The sequence below is a fragment of the Spinacia oleracea genome, chromosome 4, assembly GCF_020520425.1.
Source record: "Spinacia oleracea cultivar Varoflay chromosome 4, BTI_SOV_V1, whole genome shotgun sequence".
Taxonomy (NCBI): Eukaryota; Viridiplantae; Streptophyta; class Magnoliopsida; order Caryophyllales; family Amaranthaceae; genus Spinacia; species Spinacia oleracea.
Window position 1 is genome coordinate 79,492,245 of NC_079490.1, and position 10,440 is coordinate 79,502,684.

General features: G+C 36.0%; 1 long non-coding RNA gene across 2 annotated transcripts; it reads left to right on the forward strand.

Moving 5' to 3' along the window:
* Positions 1-836: 836 nt before the first annotated feature.
* Positions 837-8,400, forward strand: LOC110801309 (uncharacterized). 2 transcript variants are annotated; one of them, XR_002536868.2, is made up of 3 exons: positions 837-1,076; positions 5,819-6,023; positions 7,924-8,400. It is a non-coding gene; the product is annotated as an uncharacterized lncRNA (long non-coding RNA). The 2 variants fall into 2 exon arrangements; XR_002536869.2 differs by having other exon boundaries at positions 840-1,050.
* Positions 8,401-10,440: the final 2,040 nt, after the last annotated feature.

Below are 10,440 nucleotides of genomic sequence, written 5' to 3' on the forward strand. Positions count from 1 at the left end.
ATTAAGTTTTTCACCTATATAAGAATTTCAAATGCATTTTGAGAATAAAATCTTGATTATACTTGTTCGTAGAATCGTAAGATTCTACAATTCAATTTTACGATTCGATTATTAGAGTCCCTTCCTATTCAAAGTAGAATCACGATTTTGATAACGTTCTCATCATCTCTCATCACCCCATTCCACTTTTATCAACATTCTGACGGTTTTGTTGATGAACAAAAAAAACTTCCTTTTTAATAATCGCATTTCCTAAATTTCTGATTATTTGCCCAGTTTACTTAAATCAAAAGCTTCCCATTTTACAAAACCCATTTTCTGAATGTCTTATTCTTTTCCCAATTCATCAAACCAAAAGCTTCATTTTTTTAATACAAAATAGGGGGAAAACAAATTACTCCCTCCGTATTTATTTAAGGGATACACTTGCCTTTTCCGGCCGTATTTATTTAAGAGATACACTTGCCATTTTTAGTAACTTATCAACTCCACCATCTAATTAAATAATCTATATAATATATCCTATGTCCCACCACTCTATTAAACAAATAATTTCATAACTACACCCCCCCAACCCCTAAAATGACATGGTCCCCACTTGTTTTACCTATTAAAATATTTACCCAACCCCACTTGTTTTATTACTTTATTTCATTCAATTCTTTTTCTTAATACCCGTGCCAGGCCAAGTGTATCTCTTAAATAAATACGGAGGGAGTATATAAAAAGAAGAAAAAAAAAATAGAAGAATAAATCCTAACCCTTATAAAGGCATGAACATCCATTCTATTTCTGTAACAGTTCAATAACTATAATACCCTTAATTTTGCTTTGTTTGACGTTCAGCCCTTGCCTTATAAGAATGCCACGTGACTATCTACATCCTCTTTTTTGACAACGTTCTCTTTTAATCTCCCTATCTCTGGATTCTTTAGCTCTAGCTCTCCTCTTCAGATCTGCCATGACCTTTCTCTTCTTCGATCATTGATCATCCTCATTAAAGGAATTAGGATTCAGGCGGCTCCATTGCGGTTAGTCGGCTCCATTGCGGTTAGTCGGCTTATTCGATTCGTTTGGTATGCTTTTCAATTTCTGGTTTCTGGGTTCGGATATTTTCTTCGACGATTTATGTGTTAGGGTTTCTCTGAATAGCTGGGTTTTCTTTGCAGACTTTCATTTTCGAGTTTTCTTTGTTTTGATTCCTGAGTTTTGTTAGTTTTGGTTTATTTTTGTTATTGATCGATATGAGTTTTTATTCAACTTGATTTAGTGGATACGGATGAGGTATTGGTTTGTGTGCTCTTTTTGTTCAACACTTCATATTAGTTGTGGTTTGGCTTAATTGGCTGTTAATTAGATTAGATCGTTTGGTTATTGATCTTCTTGCACAATTATTTACAAAGATTACTTCAAATTATTTGTGTTTAGCCTTATTCAGGTGATTATTATATTAATTTAAACGTTTTTAAATTTTCTGATTTTTGGGTTTGTGTGCTCTTTTGTTTGAACACTTCAGATTACTTGTGGTTTGACTTAATCAGGTGTTAATTAGATTATATCCTTTGGTTATTAGCCTTCTTGCACAATTATTTACAAAGATTACTTAAAAAAGTTTGTGTTTAGCCTTATATATCCAGGTGTTTATTATATTAATTTAAACGTTTTTGAATTTTCCCCTCAAATTAATTGTGGTTCGTCTAAATCAGGTGTTAATGAGATTAATGCAAACGTTTTTTGCATTTCCCCTTAATTAGGGCGATTATTGTCCTTGTTTTAAATAATTCCAATGTCTTAGGTGAAGGAAATAATGCCCTTGGTCCAAGTATGCATTAAATGATAAGTCTAATAAATGCGGTTCAGTATTAATTGACAAGTTAATAAATTCAGTGAGATCAAGTGAGCTGAATGCCTAGCTAGAGGCCGCTTCAGTTCAAGTGGAATTAATGATATTAATCCACAGCTTACTCTTGACTAAACCCGTAGGGTCACACAAATAGTACGTAAACGGATCAAGTATTTAAATGCATTAAATACTCCATCTATGGATATTCGGAATCGACAGATCTTGGTTTCAGTGGGAGCTGAGATCGTCAAAGGCAAGCAAGTGAATACTCCGGAAACGTTGATATTGCCGAAAACAGAAATATAGATCGTATCGGAAATATAAATATTATCCAAGTCGTAGATATTGCCGGAAACGGAAACATGGTACGTATCGGAAAATATTATCGGAAATGGAAATATTGCCGGAATCGGAAATATTGCCAGAAACGGAAATATTGTCAGAAACGGAAATATTATCAAAATCAGAAAATAATTCCGGAAAGGGAAATATTAAATATTTGTTCGAAACGGAAATTAATTCCGGAATCGAAAATATTAAATATTTTTCGTATCGGAAATGAATTCCAAAATCGAGAATTTAATTGGAAGCGTATCATACGAATTAGCATCGGACGAGGCCTGCCAGACGAAGGCCCAGCATGAAGCCGGGCCATTGCCCAGCAAAGCCACACGCATCACACATAGCCAAGCCCCGCCAGGCCCAACAAGGCCTTGCCGCGCGCGGAGCAATCATGTGGGCTGCGACTTTGGGCTGCGAGCGAGTGCAGACTCGCGTGGGCCGTAAGGCTTGCGCGGGTGGTGCTCGTGCTCGTGCTCGTGTACGGTTGTGTGCAATACAAATCCTAAAGCTATTAGAATTTGTTCTACGATTAAATCCTAATCCTAGTAGATAGATTTATTTAATAAGAGTCCTAACAGGATTCTAATTAAACTAAATTGGTATTCTAATAGGATTCTAAGTCCTTTTCCATAACTCTATAAATATGTGCCTAGGGTCACAAATTTATTTGATGTAAGATTAAAGTATTCAAAGGTAAGATTTTCAAGCAAAAATCAGCCACAAACACTTGCCCTATTAGTCGAAATTTATAGTACCTTAATGGCGATTCTAGTTGGTCAAGCTTAAGGCGGATCCGGACGTGCTGTGGACTATCTACGGAGGGACGACACTTGGAGTCGTAAAGACTTGTTCTTGTTCGGTTCGGGCGCAGCTAGGGAGGGCACGCTACAAAGTGTATGAATATGAATGATGCTAAATGATTATGTGTAAATAATATGTTTCCTGGCATTAAGGTTTTTCCGCATGATTTATGTTTTGTCATATGTATCATAACCTAAGACTAGGCTGTTCTTAATCAGGGGTTTTTATATATTAAATTCCAGTTGCTCTGATATTGTCCTTATTTCCCGATATTTCCTTAATTTCCTGCCGTTCATTGTACGAAACATTTGAATAGGCTTGTTTTTTTCAAAGCGTTTTTCCTGTGGTCCAGGATGGAGGGAAGTACAGGGGTGCAGGCGGTATGAGCAATATACTGTTCCAAATATTATTTATAGTACTCTCTTGCTTCATTCGGTGTTTAGTTGTTAATCTTTTGTTCCTTCAAGCAAGAAAGGTAGTCCCTTTTGCTTAGGTTTTTCCTTAGTCACTCTTTTATTTTTTTTGCAGATAACATACCTAATGATTTGGATCTCCATATGATGCTAATGTACCTAATAATATGAATTCCATGGACATGATTTCAAATAATGTATTGGTCATACGCTCTACCGAACTCATGCACATAAGTCCCGTTGTTTAGTTTCCCTATACTTACTATGGATCTTCATATTACATGCTGCTTGTTACGGTTTATTTCAGCTAATGCCCTTTTCTTATTGCTTTACGTTCCCTTGCAAACAGTTCTCTGTAGCATGAAGCTTTTATACTGCTGTTACGTTTTCATGGGGTATGAAAATCAATTTTTCTTATATTTCACCTGGATTGTTTGCTTAATCCTGCCCACCTTTATCAGGCCAAGTTTTCCCTTGTATGGAATCTTGTTCTATTTAGGCTTAAGGGTTTCTTATCTTTAACCTATAATATCCTTAATCTAATGCATAGCGTCATCCTGGCTGTTTGTTTAGAACATGATGTGAGATTCCCTAACCCTACTAATGGCCATCTGAAATAATTTGAGCCATTAATTTCCAGGTTGAAAAGCGGGTTTTCACCATATTTGTATGTTTGCCATCTTTGTATGTGTAATTTACTAAAATGAATGTGGGTTCCTTAGGTTTATGTGTTACCATCACTCATCTTGTAGAACCATACATCGGCATCGTGTTCGCTTCCCATTATTCAGAACTTTATATCAGGTTGTCGTGTTACCCACTGCTCCTCTACGCCTCCGTTTAGTGGTCTTAGGTCTTCTGTTTCAGTTGTACATTTTAGTTTGTATAGGATATTAGCCTCTTTGATGGTCGTCCTGCCCTAACCTGAATCTTGTTACCCTCCGAGTTAGTTCATTGTGCTTGTGCATGTTTTGGGTACTCTGCCTTTTTTTACCCCTTTTGTTTACCTACTTACCTTGTGGTGTGCACGCACCTGCTGTTACCCATTCCTCTTCTTTCTCTCCGTTATGGGGTCTTTGGGTATTTCATTAACCTCTAATGATGTGTTGCATGATTATTGTTTCTTTTCTTCACGGTGCCCTCGCTTTGTGGTCGCCAAGGTTATTTTGTTGTATCAAGGTACTCCTTTACTCTATTAAGAATATGTCTTAATATTTTGTTAAAAACCCCGCTTTAATGTTCATGTGTTCTTGTTTTCCTACGCCACATGCTTGATCTGTTTGTTGTCAGATTTAGGCGTCTGCAGTTTGTGGGTTGAGTGTCTGACCACCTGTTACCAAGGCCAATTCACGCATAGGTAGAAAGTGTATTAGAATTTTGATTTAATTTCTGTTTTCGTTAGTGGTTATCAACACTTTCTCGTTTTCCTTCCTTGTGTGCTATGATCTGGTTGATTTCTTTGTTGCTTATTAATGTATGCAGTGTTGCCTATTTTAAAAAATGCTATCTTGCACTCGCATTATTGATTTGGTATATTGTTGTTATACTCTAGCATCATCCCGTGTAGTGTTTATTACTGTTTGTGTTTACATTTTGCAATGCTCTCTACCTTCAGAGTTGGCTTCCACAAGGTCAGCTCCTTAGTTGGGAGATTTAAAGAGATGTTACCAAAGATTCACCAAGATGTTCATGCGATTGTTGTCTATGGAGTTCAATGGATGTATATTTGTTGCTCGTTCTTAAGAACCCTTAGGTTATGAGGTGCTAACCGTTCGACCTTAAACTACACTGTTTAGCCTATCGGGAATGCAATGTGCATTTATGTGTCCTGCTCAGATTAACCTCGTTCGCCTCTGTAGGGCTTCCTTCTCTTCAAGTTTCTGACCTCAAACGTAAACGTCAGATTATCCTCGTTCGTTCGACTCTACCTCCCTTTTGCCCGACTTGTTGAATTACAAGATACATATGTACACAAAAGCACTTGCAAGCATATTTTAAGAGGCTATGTATAAATCTGTTTTGCTTCCTAAAACCTTATTATTGTAATATTCAGTTAACTTTAAGTCTTTTGGATGTGGTTTTTCTAGAGGAATATGGAAGAGTTTAGAAGCTCGTGTACCTAGGAAATTCCCGTAAACCTTTTGGTCGGCAAGTGTACCAACTATCAGTGGTTGCCTTCACTTCCTTTAGGGCACTTCAAACTATTGGTTGAGCAATTAGTATTATGTAGCTCAAATCTTTGTTTTAATTAAGTCCACAATGAAGGGGTATTAACTTAATGTTTTTGATGCCAACTCTTTTTTTTTTTTTTTTTTTGCATCTGGTCTTTTTAATTTTTTTCTGATGGATTATAGTGGTAGTGCATGGTTGATATGAAATGAGGTTAAACTTGATTAAACATTGTACTTCCCCTCTTCAGGTACCAGGAGCTTCAGAGGCTTCCATCAGAAATTTGCCTCCTACTGCTATGGATCCATCCAATAATTTCGTTGTATACTTTTGCATCTAAAAACAAAGGAAGATGATTTCAAGCTATTGTGGAGCAGGTTCGTGATGGTAGAATAGTGCGAGTCTACTTGCTCCCTGAGTTTCAGTATGTTCAGGTTTTTGTGGTTGGAATCCAGGTACATAAGCTAGAAAACAAGTCTGATATTGTAGGTTTGCTTGATAGAGATGATACTTGTGCAAAAGAAGTTGCAAGCATTTCAATAGAAAAGAAATGTTTTAGAAGCTTGTCTATTATATGCAAATACGATTTATCATGACATTTCTCATTTATCATCTTTCTAGCATTAACCAAAACATCACAAGTGTCCGTCTTTTACAGAGATTTTTTACAAGATCATCTTTTATACCTTGGGGGACTGTGCGTGCTGAGTCTTTCGAATTTAGTATGGGGTATCAGTTTTTGACACTCCAACATAAGTTGTTGAACTTTTGGTATAAATTGTTTATATGTTATATAATCTATTGAAATTTCAATACGGAGTATAGGCTCCAGAATTTAATTTAATATCAGTTTTAAATTTCAATAGTGGCTACTTCGGTGAAAGTAGTCGAGATTAAGATAGTAATTTAGTTTCAAGCCGAGGCTGCTGATAGAATCACAATTCCTACACCAGCATCATAATCGGTTTGGACTCTAAATGTCTTCTATGCTAGGACAAATGCTTCATCTATCTGAAATATCATCGAAAATGGGATCAGTTTGCTGGCAGCTAAACATGATTGCAATTTGAGAAGAATTAATGGATTTTTTTGTTTGTGTGTCACCTTTTCTATTTTTGGCCTAAAAACCAACCATTACTTTCTTTTTCTCTTTTATGTAACCACCCTTATCTATTGTCTTTCATTTAGAGACCCATTCATAACATTCTGTTAGGAGACTTCGGACTGAAGGAGTTTACCACCTTATTCCAACCATTCCATTTTTGAACTTGACAAAATTGTGAAATTGTCCTTTCTTAACTATTGTTTTTTCTTCGAAATAATTAAATATTTGTGTCATTTTATGTGTTACCTAACAGATAAATGGGAATTGGATGGTAGGATGCTAAGAAATCATAGATAGCAGATAACTGAATTCTCTTGTTAGTTCTTGTGTTTGTTTTGCAATATAGTTAAATAACGATTCAAAGAGTGGTGAAATACCTCAGTGATTGAAGGAATTATTGGCTTGTGAATCATACAAAACTGATTCTCTCTTCTTTCCTCAGATTATGAGAGAAGTACATTAGTTGTAGTTCATAAAGTCATACGCAAAATCCTGAATGTGTATAATATATATCATAGGCTTGTGGACTAAAAGTATAATATTTCGTTTCATCGTCTACTTGGTAGTTTTTATTAAAGGTACTCTGAAACTGTTTATGGTTGTACATCCATCATACTCCTTTGCTGGTGGCAGGAGTTTTTAAACTATCATCCAAAGACTGTTATTTCCACTCCTTTGGCCTAAATTGAAGCGTCTTTACGTATATTGGATTACCATGTATCTTAAAATAACGAGTTTGAACATCGTAAGGCATGGAGCCATTTGAACCGCCCCTTTTGACCCTTTTTTTTTTGTAGATTAAAAGGTATTCAGAGTTGAATATGGTTTATATATGTCTCCTTCTACTTATCCCGCCAAATAATGTTAAGTCCACCTCTATGTAGCTAATCAATTTCCATAGCTGCATGCATATTTTCTAGAGCCTATTTAGCAGCTTTTGTTTTCGAAGTCAGTTATGGAAAAACGAAACCATCCCTTTTGTGTTTTCATCTTAGCTTGTTGATTAGATTCAAGGAATGTAAGCTCTAATAGTTTAGTTATACGAGATCATTTCTTCCCTTTTTGGGTTTGGCAATGAGTCTTTTTTTGTTCACTTGCTGTCTCCTGTTGAGAATTTTCTTAGTGGTGATTATGGTTTCAATTAGCCGGCAACACTATTTAAAGAACCATTTTTAAATTTCTTAGTGATGCTTATGATTTCAATTAGCTGGAAACGCTATTTAAAAAGTAAATTCTAAATTTCCATACAGGCGTAAAGATGCTCAGGAATTTTTGGCATGATGAATTACTCGAGCTTGGAGGACAAGTTTTTGGCATGGATGCAGGAAAGTTGTCATATGTGGGTATGAATGGGAAATTATTGGTCCTAAAAATAAATCCGGAATGACAAGAACACAAAGCTTTTTCCATCAGAATTGTATTGGATGACAATTGAACAGTGTTGTGAAGGAAAGGGTAAGCTATAACTTGGGTGATTGGGTCACATTCATGTAAATTCTTAGATTTTCTACTTAAGTTCTTTGTTAAACTGCCGATAGTTGGTGCATTTTCCCTTGACTGTGACACCTTCTTTTGTTTGTCTAGAATTTTGTTAAAAGTAGTTTATGGGTGGTGGTTTGAAGGTTACTATCCAAAAGAAAAATTACGATTGTTGTGTACTTATAATTCTTGTCTACGTAATAATAATACTCCGTCAGGTTCTTGCTTCTTTCAAGTAGTTCATCTGAGATCGTGTGAGTGATTTGGTACTTAAAATGTAATGTATTTAGATTTCATGTTGCCCATTACATGCAATTTCATCTTATGTGTGACGTTTAACATTTTTCATTGCATTAACCCTGGAATTTTATGCCCGTGTTTTACGTAACGTTTATATGGAATATATTTATATATCTTGGGGGACCGTGCGCGCTAGCGCGCGGTCCAACAACTAGTGACCAATCAAAAAGGTAAATTTAATTTTGAAGCTTGATTTTTCCCTAACTTTTTTCGGATTGTGGGTTGTGTGGGTTTTCAAGGTGGGTGGAGTTTTTCCAGTGGGTTGTTGGTTTTCTACTTGCGATTGGGTGGGGGTCGGTGGTAGTTGGTAGTTGGTGGGATTTCAGGTGGTTGGGAATGGTTTTAAGATCAATGTTGTGTTGTGTCGGTTGCAGCTTTAGGTGGTTTGTGGTTTCTTTAAGGAAGAAGATGTGGTACCATGCTTGGATGGTCGCGGGGTTTGTGATAGGTGTGATAATTCTAAGGTGATCCTCCTATTTAGGACCACCATAGTTTTTTTTTTAATCTCTCTTTTTTAAAATTTCTTTTCTTATTTTGTTGAATAATTTGTAATATTTGAAAAACATTTCGTAAATTCTAACACTTCTGGGCAAAAATATTTCCTAAAAATTTAAAACACTAATTAAGTTAATTACTGTTAATTTTATCAAAAAGATAAACTTATCCGTCAGCCCAACCCAACCACCCTGGCCCTGAACCACCACCACCGAGAACCTCCAACTACCGGAAAATCTACGCCGACGACTTACAACATCATTCCGGTAGTCACAAAATCTCTGCCCATCTTCCTATAAAAATATAGCCACCCCAATCAACTAGGAAAGGATAAATCGAGAAAGGAATAGGGGTGGTGGTGTTCAAATATGAATAAAGACGGTTTTGGTGGTCGGAGAGCGCCGAATGAGGAGAGAGGGAAGGGGAGGAGAGACGGCAGAAGAGGAGAGGTTGGGGAAGGGGAAGAGAGGAGGGGGGAGACGTCGCTGACAGCCCAACGGTGTTCAATTGGGTCGCGAAGAGGATAGAGGAAATAGGAGAGAGAAAACAAGGATAAGCATATATTATTGTACATAATTCACAAAAAATATTGCTGGAATAGTGGTATTATGAGAGTGGAGGAGTTTGAGAACTAGGGTTTGATTCCCTACAACAACCAATGATACTTAATTTTTGCTTCCAAATTTATTTTTGTTAACCCAATTTTTTATACATCTTATGACTTCACGTTAGTCCCTCTATATTTATTTAAGGGATACACTTGCCTTTTCCGGCCGTATTTATTTAAGAGATACGCTTGCCATTTTTAGTAACTTATCAACCACACCATCTAATTAAATAATCTATCTAATATATCATATGTCCCACCACCCTATTAAAGAAATAATTTCATAACCAAACCCCACCCCCACCCCCTAAAATGACATGATCCCAACTTGTTTTACTTATTAAAATATCTACCCAACCCCACTTGTTTTATTACTTTATTTCATTCAATTCTTCTTCTTAACACCCGTGCCCGACCAAGTGTATCTCTTAAATAAATACGGAGAGAGTATAATCTAGTTTACGATATTTTTTAATTCAACTCATCCTTGAGACTTAAAGGCCATGAAAGCTACTGGGAAAAGATAATGAATAGTGCGTGCGTTAAGATGGAAGAAGACAATGACAATTGCTAATTTTATAATTAATTACAGAACTATGACCATTACCAAACATTAGGTTGGACATTACCAAACAAACCATCAATTTATTGGAGATTGGAAATGATCATACATAATACTAGACATGATCAAACCAATACAATTTAGGAAAATTTATCAACAAACATCACAAGTTTGAGTTGACATTCGAACATGTGACTTGGATCTCGAGAATACGATGACGCTGAGGGGAGAATCGATAAACTTGAAAAAAAAACGAAAATAAAATATTAAAAGTACGAGTTACAAAAAGGAAATAAAAATATAAATTAAAGTTCAATGTTCACC